General features: G+C 42.8%; 1 long non-coding RNA gene across 2 annotated transcripts in view; it reads left to right on the forward strand.

Moving 5' to 3' along the window:
* Positions 1-13,278, forward strand: part of LOC120830819 (uncharacterized) — a 257,053-nt gene that overhangs the window by 168,676 nt on the left and 75,099 nt on the right. The window contains exon 1 of one of the 2 annotated variants that reach the window (XR_013452115.1): positions 9,272-9,399. The exons of the other annotated variant lie outside the window; for it this stretch is intronic. This is a non-coding gene — a long non-coding RNA (uncharacterized LOC120830819). Of the gene's footprint in view, positions 1-9,271; positions 9,400-13,278 lie in introns of those variants that run through there. 2 annotated transcript variants of the gene reach the window in all.

Here is a 13,278-nt window from a genome sequence, read left to right on the forward strand (position 1 = left end):
AGTGGGCAGGTCACTAACTCCACTCCTAAGCTTTTAGTAGGGCCTAGCAGGTGTTAGCATCCAGTGCTTCTCTCTATGTGAGTGGGCAGTGCAAGAGTCACGGCGCGGGGGGGGATTGAGAAATTTAAAAAACAAATTGAAAAAGGACACAGATCCAAGAACTGGATGCACGGTAGACCCTGGCCAGGTGCTACGCTCTTATAATATGAGTCGCCTAAGCCCTGCTGTAAGGGGCAGATAACCTTCTTCATTGACAACAGAGTCTGAGATCGCTATCCTATAGCAGGGCAAGTGTAACCCAACACACATAAAGCAGTAGCAGAAATAGGGATAAATAATAGCATTCTCTAGCTCTGGCAACACTTGTCGGGACGGGGAAGCTCCTGTGGTGATTCTTGGGCCCATTCAGATGATGGAAATTCAGCCCTCAATGATTCATCTCCATTTTCTTAGCTATGAGTATACTATCCCTGCCAGTTTGCAAAGCGATACAGCACAGGAGCTTAGCTTGTTACTGAATGGGGATCTGTGAGAGAAGTTAGTATATGTTTGAACGTTTCTTAATGCTTATAATGCATACTCTTTGGGTAACGCTGTTTGGATTATGGAGTAGAAGGAGGCAAATATATCGAACAGCGTTTCTGTTTATCCGCTGGCTCCACACCCTCCAAACAGAACCCCATCACATGGGCCAGTTTGGAGAGGCTTAACACCTGTTTTTTTTTTTTGCTTTCCCAGCCCGTATAAACTCACCACCCTCCACCCCCCCCCGCCCTTCCATACTTTTTGTCTTCCAATGCAAAGAGGATGAAGCCAGCGGAATGAGAAGAGCTCCATTATTGCTGTATTTTCTTTCCAGAGAAACGTTATTTACTAGAAAGATATCATCCTAGCTTTTAATCCTCTTAGCGGTGGATTGCGGTTGTACTTACAGCACCTGCTAAACTGCCTTCTCTTAAAGCTGTATAAACACAGCCGCAGGAGCCATTGCCTTCCCGAGCCGAATCCATCAGCTTTTTTATGAGAGTTAAAGAGAGAGCTCGCAAGAAGTTTAGAGGACACCGTATTGATGGAATGGTGTGCCGGGCCCCTCTCGCTCTCCTGCTGCATGTGGTCACACCCCTCCTGCAGCCTGTGGTTGTTAGTGGGCTGGAGAGGAACCTCAACACCACTAAACATACAGGAGAGCCTGTGTGTGGAGTGTTTACACAAGGGCTGTGAGCATACTCACATATCCCCACAGAAGAAGTTCAGAGGAGCAAGCTACTTCACTTTGCTGCAGAGCGCTCAAGGAGTCCCTGCTTTGGTTCCCTCTTCTTAAACGATGTTTTTGTTCACCGAAGACACTCGTTCAGAGCATGCGTCTATTCTCCATATCGACGTTTTAAAAATAAAATAGCTTCTTTGCCAGTGTTTACATCTGGGGAGCAGTGTTTTTCTTTCTTTTGAACAGGGTTACAAAAAAAAGCCTTGTCCCTCCATCTCATGGAAGCGATATAAAGACAGGGAGAGAATGTCAGAAACTTTCCTTAACATGTGTGTGTGTGTGTGTGTGTGTGTGTGTGTGTGTGTGCGCTAAAGGGAGGGAGCTTCGACCGCGGGCAGACAATATGGAATTTGAAATATTAGCTAGCGTAGTGATTGAACACGGCTCCCTTATCACTGGGTTGCCAGGTAGGCCAGCTATAACGATGACTTATCACAGGGTCTAGGAACATGGAGTACATAACAAGATTCTCCAAAATGACAAACCCTGCCCTGAGGAGACACACACACACACACACTCGGCCCAGACAGACGGCCCCAAACCAGGCCATGAGGTCTTGAAAATGGAGCATTCTCCCAGGACTATAAAACAAGTGAAGATGCTTCTGAGAATGAAGAAGATGCATGTTTTCTTCTTGTTATGAGATGGGATGCAAAGTAGTATACAAACTGAAAGATGTTAGCAGTGCAATGACATTATAGCGTCCAACAAGGGTATAATATATCATACAGGTTTTTGGAAGGGTTCCTTTTCAATGTCCGTGCTTCTACAATTACTTCTACTATGCATGTTCCACTGCTTGAAATGAGAATGGTACTATGTGGACCTGTCAAATAATGACAAAAGAGTACTATTTTACATGTTATATCTTACTTATCTCTCTCTAGTGAAATTTGAAATGTGTGTTTTAATATACAGGCCTCATAAACTTTTCTTTTGTCAAAAGATCTTTATACTTTGCTTACATTTTAGATTGGATAAGGCCAGACAAATAATATTTATACATATTCAATCTCATACAATATACAAAACTAAGAAAATGATTTACTCAAAATGATTTTTCACCAGGTTGGATCAAGGAATCTTTCTCCTTACTCACAAGATCTGCTGCAGGTCTGAGATGCACTGTTGACAGCACTCTGTTCCTTATGACCTTTCTGTTAGATGCTGACTCTTCTCTCTGCCTCCCTCAGTGGGAAATAGTGATGGAGAAGAGTCAAGGTTAAGCTTTAAGAGATTATATCCAGGCACGTGCGGTTCTGGTCAGTCGTACACGTTTTAATCTCAATAATCTGCTTCTTCTGTGTGGGTTCAGGTTGGTTTCTCATTCTGTACACACAGGGTTTGAATACAATTATGTAGCATTCATTTAGGCCATGCAAGATACTAAAAGAAACTTCTGCAATTCTGCTAGCTGTTAGATTCTCAGTGTTTCTGATGCGGTTCCTCAATTTGCTTGGTGAAAGGCTTGCGGCTCAGTAACCTAAGAGACATGAACTTTGACCTTTGGCCTGAAACAAAAAACAGATGCCAGGTGAGGTGACTGAATTACGGCTTTACAGTTTACGGTTTTACCCTGTTCTGTTATTGCTTAATCTCCTCCTCTGGTCTTTCTCCACCAGTCATTATGCTTCTGCCTTGTGAAGACCACCCCCTCTTATCATCGTCCCACTGTCCGTATCCCTCTTCCTCTTTCGCCTTCACTCTGGAGTTTTCATTAATTATCCTCTTTTGCCAGGAAGTTCTTTGTTTTCTCTGTGGGTGTATCCATTGCTGCCATTGGAATGGATTTGTTTATAGTTGTGACCCTTGCTGCTTGAAGTCTTAAAGCAGCTCTTCTGTCAAGAGCCCAAACCTCTGGCAAGGTCACCTCATTTCTGTTTACTTTTAGAGCACTATTTACCCTCTGAGGCTTTTAAGAAGCACTTCTGCAAAGCATCACTACTAGCAAGGAGAGGGGCAGAAGGAAAGGGAAGGAAGTTTGGAGAGAGAGAGAGAGAGAGAGAGAGAGAGAGAGAATATTTGATAAGATTCTAGTATTCAGTATCAGTGAAACTGTGGTATTGAAATGAAATGATATTTGTAGTCTGCAACAGGTAACTGCATTCATATTTTGAGGTGAAGACGATGGACTAAACATAATGCGCCGATTTCCCCACTGCAGATTTACTACTCTGCATATTACCAATATATACTTATACCTTAATACCAAAGCGATAACAATATATTTAGCATGCTATACCCTGAGGCTGTTGCCTGAATGCAAAGCCATGGACTTGGGATTAACCCATCAATAATCACTATCTGCCATGCCATGCATTTGCCCCTGCAGAGCTAATGATTAATCTCCCCTATATGGGACTGATCACTATCAGGTTGATGAATGCACCGACCAATCATGTTTCTGCAAAACCCCGGCATGAACATACACCAATAAGTGATGATGAACAGCCTGTGTTGGTTATTTATGCTGGCTGTATGGGGGCGTCCCAGCCGTTTCCTGTAAGGATGCGGTCATATGGTTTTTAATGTGTTTGTGTACTTGTTGGCCTGTGTGTGGATGGGTTTTTTTGTGTGTGTGTGTGTGTAGCATTAAGTGTACTGGTTTACATCCTGTAGACCAAAGAGAAGTCATTTCTGGTTAACCCCTAATTATGGCCCCGATCTCAGAAACTTACTGCGGGATTTGAACACCGTCACCTCTGATGTCCCAATGTAAACACACTAACCCTTCTTTCCAATGTGTGAGGGTGAATGAGTGAAAGTTATTATGGGTTTGTGTGTGTGTGTGTGTGTGTGTGTGCGCGCGCGCGCGCTCGCGCATCTGCTTAAAATATATGTGCAAATTGTGCTCCTCCATATAAGACATAATGTATCTGCCCTTAAATGATGGATGTAGATTTTGTCCTTGTTGCTTGTTGTTGTTACTCAGGCATGGCCTCCGTGTGTTCCATGCTGATGTCCTTGTATAGGCTTCTCAGGCTTGGGTTTATTTTCTCTGGATCGACAGAGACACCTCCTCTTGAACTTTTATAGCTCCTCTTAGTGATGTGTATCTGAGAGAGTTGACCCTGGTCACCAGGCTTTATGGGCTTCCGCCTGCTTCTCGTCCCCACTGTTATTTTTTCCCTCACTCTGCTTTTCCGAAAACAATGCTTTTCACACGATTACACATGAGTAGAATGACAATGATAGACAAAAAAAGTGAGAAAGATCTGAGAAGGTGTGGAAACAATCTTTACCTTAGCTAGACTATAAAGTTGTACCCTTTATCAGACATGCATTAAATGACCTCCATGGCATGCTGTTTTTCTTTTACACAGGAGAAGCGGGAAAGTCGAACTGGTGTATGAAGTGATTTCTCAAATAATGTGTTATATTGGATTTTCACAATAGACGATTACACCTCATATGTATATATTTATAAGAGTGAGAGTTGTTGCCAGAGGTAAAAAAAAGGACAATGGAACAGTATTTTGTTTCCCAGGCCTGATATTCAGTCTGGATAATCCCAATAAAGATTAAATGCGTAGCACAAAGCCTAATAATTGCCAAAACCAGTAAAGGAAGCTAGAAAAATCTGGGAGATGTGGGACCCCACAAACCTAAACTCCCCTTTCTCCCAAAAACCAACAGCGGTTCTTGGGACACCTTATACTCCCAATCTTAGACACCTCTTACCTCCCCTTCACACTCACACAGGTGCCACTCAGAGACCCAGTGTGGGGCTCTGAGGGGACCTGAGCACATCTAGAAAGAAATTTTCCGTATTGCAAAAAAACATTATTTTAATACAGAGGTCTCCCCCTACAAATGATATAGCAGACCCAGGGAGTTGAGAGCCTGTGGGCCTAAACTGTAGTGACAGTTATTGGCCCCTCTAGCCCAGGAGAAAAAGCTGTTAAGCCATTTCCTGTTGTGTCACATTTCTTGGTAGGGAATGTCTTCCCATGCATGTGATACAGCACCATTTAACCATGCACTGGACAGCCCAGTCCATAACTCCTCTTTGGTGGAAATGTAGAGTATATAACTGCACTATGAGGTGCCCATACAGACGCTGTTTTTTGCAAGTGATTGAAGTTTTCCTTTTCACAGTGGGCTTCTTGGGGCCACGAGAAGGGTAAAAGAAACAAACATTTTTGGATAAAAATAAGTTAAACAAGTTAAAAACAGGGTTGTCATATAGACTTCTCATATTGTAGATCTGAGCATATGTCCATACAGTGTGTTTGGAATCGGAGTGGTTGAGGGGCCTGCTTAGCCTCATGAGGAGCATCCTGTGTTTTGGCCTTGGTCTCATCTTGTTTTGGGTCTCAGCCCACAACTTTGGGCTTACTCCTCCGTCACTCCCATCTCATTCAGAATACCCTTTGCTCCCATTAAAAAACTTCTGCTCAGTTCGGCAATAAAACATGTTGTATTGCTTCAATGTCCCTTAGTTCTAAACACATGTCATCTATGGTTTGAACCCCAAAGAATCCCATGGACAAGGTCCATTTGCCATCAAACACGGCCTACTGGAAACCCATCCAAGACCCATCCAAGTTGAAATACAAGTTTTTGTATTTCAAATCTTGGAGCTGAGGATTGTGGATTTAATATTTTGTTTACTTTGTCCATTCCTAACATGCTCAGTTGTTCACCTTAAAAGGGATTTATCTGTTTTTATCTGTTTTTGATTTAATTTCAATGCAGCTTCGCTGGCACCACGATGGGTAGACTTACTACACGTCCAACTAATCTCTTGCAGCAATTCCAACAAAAAAAGGCTAATTGTGTATAGTTTCTTTGTGATTCCGTTAGGTGTATTTGTTTTTATTAATTATTCTTGTGTGGACGAGAGGACCTGTTTGGATCACAGAAAGACAGATACAACATAGCATAGATAACAGTCCTATGCACATGTTGGGCTCTCTTGTTGAGTAATTTACTGAATATTTACTGTTTGACCTTCCGCAGCAAACAAGCTACAAAAAACTGCAACCTTTTGAATATTAGCAGCTTCAGTATTCAAACTTTCAGTACAACTGAACACATGTTGCACAACGCACACATTCTATTTTGGTTTATCTCTTTAATTGAGAAAGTGGTGAAGGAATGAAAAAATAGATATTCATCAAGGGCAAACAAATCATGTCCTGTGTGTGTGTGTGTGTGTGTGTGTGTGTGTGTGTGTGTGTGTGTGTGTGTGTGTGTGTGTGTGTGTGTGTGTGTAAATAAAACATTCCTGATTTACTGTTCCGTCCTTGCTGAGTTTTCCCAATTTGACTGTGGCTCCATTCTTGTGTCCCAGTGGGCACAGGCAGGTAATACATCTGAATGAGGGGGCTTTATGTCAACGTGTTTTGTGAAAAACAGGCAGAACAATCCTGCAGAGGAATGACGAAACTAACACCGAATGATGATTTAGAGGTTTCTATCTTTGAAAATGTATGATTTACGTTTATTTTAACATCCCAATAAATACACACCAAAGATGTCCTCTAATTTGTAAATTAACATTTGATATTTCAATTTCACATAATTCGGTGGGGGGAATTTTCCATGGGAAACATTTAATTAAATTATTGATCAATGTATTATTGCAATAACTATGAAGAACTATCTTCTGAAATTAAAGATCCACACAATTTTATGCAAATACACCCACTTGTAAAAATGTAAGTCACTTTATTTGGCTTCATGAAGTCATCTATAGGTTTTCTGATGGATAGTAACATTGTAAAAATGAGTTCACAGGATTATCAAACACTCATAATGTTTCTGTTGCCCATTTATATCATGCATTGCATTGCTTGACCACCCCTTGCTAAACAAGGAACACACACACACACACACACACACATGTTTGCGCGCTGCAATTAGATCACATCTGAGGAGCATTACCCATTCCTCCAGTGTTTACACAAGGTCAGCCCTGACGAGGGGAAGTGGGAGGATCAGATATTATTTTGACACTCACTGTAATGCCCTTCTACGCACACTGGCAAGCCATGTGTTTTCCCTGGGGTCAAGTGTGGTATTACCTGATGTTTAGATTAATGAACGTCAGTACTAACTGACAGCTAATGAAAATCACAGCTGTTTGGGAATGATGGTTAGAGTTTGGTTGTACTTACAATTTGCTTATTTGATTATACTTGTAACTTAACGGTAGCATGTGACAATATTTAGTATTTGGTATCTGCATAAATAGATGATTTGAATGGGCCTGTTGTGTTGTTCCATGTGTCCTTGTGCCCAGTAGCACGTACACCCACTCTTAACATATGGAATACCTGGCAATATCTAAACCATAACCATTAAAAAATGTAATATTCATTGGCTAAATGTTATGTGGGATTGGAGGGACACAGTTTCAGTCTCAATCGCCGGTTCCCGTTTGTGTATCACATTATTTCTCACAACTGGCGGGTGTTTCTTTTTCAAAGACAAGTAAAATATGTCGGGGAGAGAACAATGTACTTTAAAGGCCAATAAAATGACAGCTTTTATTGACAGTTAATTGATGTTTGTTGTTTTCTCTTGTTGTATACACAGGTTAAATGTTGTCTCCATGCAGTGTTGGGGACATCATTGTGTGTATGAAAGACATTTGTAAGGTGGTGTGATGTACCATTATGCTAATTGCGAGGCAGAAAGCCATAGTGTGCGACCTGTATTGTACTTGGAGATTAGTGAACCATAAGTGTTGTGTAGAGTCTTCAACCCAGCTTGTGAAATGTGCTGCTTTACGTTCCCTATACATTTTCCTCTTCTCTGTCTTTCTGCGTGCCATTACCCCCCACTGCTCTGCCCCCCGTGCATCTCCTCATCCACCCCTCCTCGACCCGGTTCTTGATCCCTACGCGGAGCCTATACTTCTGGTAGGATTAATATTTCTCCCACTTTGATGCGAGACCTGTGTTTCACAAAGACAGAGTTAGGATGAGGGGGCGATGGGCAGAAAAGGGATAAGACAGAGGGGATGAAAAAAAAAAAAGAGGGTTAAAGAGACAAAAAGGAAAGTGAAAAGGTGGCAGAGATGTGAGGAATCCTCACTTGGCAGCCGGATACATAATCTCATAGTGTGAGTGTGTGTGAGCAAATCTGTGTGTTTTTGTCTGCGACTGCTTGTACACCTAGGAGTGCTTGTGTGTGTGGGGGGGGTACCCCTGTTGGTAGCCTCTTCCACCCGAGGTCAACAACGGGGTACAGGCCACACTGCTGTTCCTCATTGGCTCTGGCCTTGCCCATTAGGCCAATCACTCACCGCCAGCTGACCCCTGACAGCCTATCAGCTTACTTGGCCTGGAGGCTGAGAGCGAGAAGACAAAGGCAGAGGCGTCGGGGAGGGTTATGTTATTGCTAGGGAGCTCGGAGAGAAATGGAGTAAAAGGGAGAGAAAATGAGATTTAGCAAGACTGTTTAGCATGGCTTCAGCTGAGGAGCCAAAGGTGAGAGCAAGTGGTGGGCGAGAGCGCCCTTAATCTGTGGCTGGCGAGGGCACCAGGAGCCTCCGTACAATAATTACATTAGAGTCAAATGGATCCCTGTATCTGAAAGCAACACATTTATGCCCTGCAGGGGAATCCCTGGCTAATTGTAATCCACCAAGACGGAGCAAATGCAAGAAGTGCCTACCTTTTTAAAGTGAAGAGATTTAGAAGAATGCTTTTGTGCGAATTGTTGTGTGTATTAAGTGTGTGTGAGGGAATCTTGCTTTATGAATACTATATGCCTGCTGATTACACAAATAAAAAGAAGCATTAAAAAAAGGGAAGATATGAGCTTTGTTTCCATGCAAATGAATTAATCTGCAGCGCGGGTATCGCTGCACATCGATCCCCATATTTACATGCGCCATGGCTCTTGGCTGCGGCGCATGTTGGCAGCATTGCTTGAGGGAGAGGTGCATGGTGGAATGACAGGATGGAGAGATAGACTACAGAAGGAATGGATGGATGGAATGAGAGAAGAGGGGGGGGTAGTATATCTAGTGAGATGAGCCAGGCGCAGCCGGAGGGGAGGAGAGGTTGATCTGTTTAGTGTCCGTCTCCTGCCAGCTTTCACTGGTCATTAAAAGTAGGCCGTTATCAGACAGTGCAGGGAGGACTACCCAACCAGCCAGCACAGGGCTGCGTCTTCAGGTAACAGCTCCTTATCTGTTCGCTGATTGCCTTCATGCTCCCAATCCTTCTGACGTTGGCGTCTCAATCAGTCTTTAAATAATCTGCTTCCTCACGGAGCAGCAGCGCAAGGAGGTCCGCCTCCATACCTCCATCTCTCTCTCTCTCCCTCTCTCTCTCTCCCTCTCTCTCTCTCTCCTGCTCTCTATCTTTTCCTTTCCTTGTTGTGTATTCGTTGATGTTGAATATTAATGCGAGAAAGCATTCTGTCTCGCACACTTAGAGGAAATAAACAAACAGGAGTCTAAATCTGCCTGGGTCGGCGGTGCTCCCTCGGAGCATGTGTGCCGCGTGCGGCCCGATCCCACTGATCTGATTGCTCGGTTTTGAACTAAAGAGACAGCGATTCATACAGCAGTACTGACAGTACGTTCTGGGGCCTGTCTTCTGAGAGGTTGCTAAGAAATGCTGAACAACAATCGTAATTAAAATAATTATTTGAAACTATTTGTTTAGCAAGTTTGTTTTTTTATGTAGCTCACTTGTTCCCATTATTAAGAAAATATAAATATGATTTTTTTTTTTATTTTGAATTGAATGCATTACATTATGTTCCTCACACTATCTGAACATGGTAATATAGAAATGTGAAAAAATGAATGAGCCAGAATGGAAAAAGTAAATTGCATAGAATCATCCCTTGCTTGGAGCCATTGTACGACTGAAGAGTAAAAAAAAAAAAAAAACTTTTACCTCGAAGTTATTGGAGTTCTTTTGCGCAAACTCTAGGGCAGCGCTAACTTGAGCTGGCAAGTCCCGCTGCCAACAGCATGGCTGACATGCTACACCGAGCCTCCCACTCACCTCCCACCCCTGGCCCACAGAACAGGACCACTACGGCTGTCAACTCCAAAGCACTTATTGCTTCTACACTCACAGAGGGAGGAGAGCGAAGTCAGATGAGAGATAAAGTGAGGGATAACTTATTCAGTAACTAAAACAACTGTAAAGAGGGAATGAAGCGAGGAGTGAGATAATGAGGGAGCGAGTGAGTGTGTGGGTGACCGAGCCACGAGTAGGAAATCACACTCAACTCTTCTTTATTTTGACTTTATAAATGCAAATGGATTTCCTGACTTACTGCAGCATATTGATGAATCTGTCGATGTGAACATTATCCTGTTTGACTCCCCACCTCTGTTACTCAAATGTTCTTTTCACTTATGTTTATTATGGGATCTTGTCAGTTAGTCATATGGAAGCTGTTCCTCTGGTGACTGAGTGACTGTAAGAAAGTGCTCCTTTGTTTCCTCAGAAATGTCTCCTTCCGCCTCTACAATTCTCTCATCATTATGAACTGACTTTGTGAGGTAATGTGTGTATCTCTGAAACAGTACATCAACCAGTACAAACAGAATAACAATTATTATTATTGAGCTTCCCGTCAGCATAATGTTGTAGTCACTCAGCTATCTACTTTGGCCCAACATCGACATGAGATGCACCAGTGCCTCTTTAGCAGGTGCTGCTACGCTGGAACGAGCTATTTCAGAAGCATTGCAGATGATTCTCAGGGGCACCTCAGCAGTACTGGACAGAAGGTGTTTTCATGTTTTCTAAGTCATTGTTTTTGATGTAATTATTTTTAAGTACATTTTTATTTGGTTACGGGTAGTCAAATTTAATAATAATTTGAAGATATCGTCTTGTAGATTTTTATGCCTGTAATGGTAAATTTTATGAAAATAAGATGTTTTTTATTAGCATTAATCAAAATGTTTATGAGGAATAAGAGTTTGTTACATACTTAGGAAATTGTGTTGTGGTTCGGGTTTAAGATTTTGGTTACCTTTTAAAACCTCTCTAGTTTAAAATACCTACCGGTATTTTTACATTGTAATTGTATGTTGTGGATTAAAGAGTTTAGTTTCAGGATGCCTATGATAAACAAGCACCTAAATATAATCTCATTGTATCGTGGTCAGTGGACAATGATGGAGCGGTATTTGTTCCAGCAGCTGGTAGCAGCTCCAGTAGATGGTGTAATAGTGACTGTACTTATTGACTGTACTCATACCTCAGAGTGAGTCAGATAAATGTATGTTCTACCTCCGTCACCACTTCACTGCTGATGCCATATGGGATTTTAGACTGTAGGTGACAACCAACTAATAACTCCTCTATCTCTCCACCTTGAGCGCTCTCTTCATCCTTTCGCTCGCTCCCTTCCACCTCCTACCTCGAAAGCATACTTCCATTCCTCAGTTATCTGTCGCTCTCCGTCTGCTTCTCCGGTCGCTCTCTGTCTCTTGCTTCCTCGCCGCTGCTCTCATCCATGTGATGTGTGATATGTATCATTGGTTAAGACTACTCCAGGCCGGCATGTTGACGTTCCCCCGTGCCTCTTCATCTCTCCCCGCAGAGCTGAGTGCTGTTGAGTTGTGTTGATTAATGATATTGATCGCTCCACACACTGCTTGACTTTCAGTGAACGCGGAAGGGAGATGGAGACAAAGTAAAAGAAAAAAACAACTCACTCACTCTCGATAAAGTATATATATTTTTTCACAACGTCTGTTTCCATGGCAACCATACCATAGGGAAATGGATAGTTAGATTCTAAATGCAGAGGAACACAACAGGTGTGGCTTACAGGTGATGGGGGTGCATTTAAGTTCACTTATTTGTGGCTGTCTGTCTCCGGGTTGGATGCATGTCTTCGGTGAACAAATACATTTCAGGTGTCGTCAGCATGTGATACAAGTCATCGATGGGACTAACAGCAGGATGTCAATATCCTCTCAGGATGATCTTCTAGAAGTTGTGTCAATAGCAATGAGGACGTGCCGAGATCTTTTCATCGGATAGAGTTTGCCACAAGGATGATTTAGATGAGAATGATTAGATGCCCTATGAGGAGGAATGCCTTGACTTCGTACCACCAGGAGGCAATTTCCAATGTAAACCTATTTTAATGCTTTTTTTCTCATCATTAGTGAGATCATTAATGCTTTAATCCATGTAGTTATTTGTGATGAATAGAGGTGGCACTCGATGCTACAAAAGGGAATTTCCAACACGATGCTAACTAATGGCGCTCCCAGGCCTAACAGGACACATGGGGAGAGTCATACCACAACTGTGGTGGGGTTTGCAGGCTCCCATGAAAGCTTAAATCCCAAGGAAATGTATGAAAGCACTAGTATGACGCCTGCGTGTGTGTGTTTATGATTGTGTGTCAGTGCAGGACATGATGCAGAGGATGTGAACCAGGCTCTGTCCCAGTGATTCAGCTGGTGTGCAGGAAGAGGGCAAACATTAAAAGCTTGAGAGAGTATATGAGTATGCAACATTTCCTGACTTTTCCATGTGTGTGCGGGGAGGGGGGTTAGAGTAAGAGGTCCTCATAGTTGCTCATTTCCCTTCCATACCAACAGGGGAGTCCTGCGCATCTTCTGTGTGAGCAAACATAATAAAGCGCCCACATTTATTCTGCTGATTTTGGGGTAATGGAGCTGGGCGCAACCTTCCTGAGGTGTGTCCCCAGAGCCGTGATGCTGTCAACACCACTCCAAAACTAAAACAAGAGAAGGTGACGTGACACCACCCCACCATATTTCCACAAAAGCATTGCTCACTGAGTGTCTTCAGGTCCCTGTGAATATTCATGAACCTGAAATGCTCATTTATTATGTGCTTTTGAAAATATGCGTTTATTACATAAATCCACACATACTTACGCCAGTTTTTACTTACTTGTGCGAGTGCGTGTTTTGCATGTGTGAGGGTTTCTGTGTGTGCGTGTGCCTGTGCTGTCCAGCCTATGTGCGCTCATGCTCTCTACTGTCTGGCCTTCTCTTGTTCTCCCAGCTGTCCTAACACTGGTCTGTGTTGACAGTA

Source organism: Gasterosteus aculeatus, chromosome 13 (genome assembly GCF_964276395.1).
Source record: "Gasterosteus aculeatus chromosome 13, fGasAcu3.hap1.1, whole genome shotgun sequence".
In the NCBI taxonomy this organism is placed as follows: Eukaryota; Metazoa; Chordata; class Actinopteri; order Perciformes; family Gasterosteidae; genus Gasterosteus; species Gasterosteus aculeatus.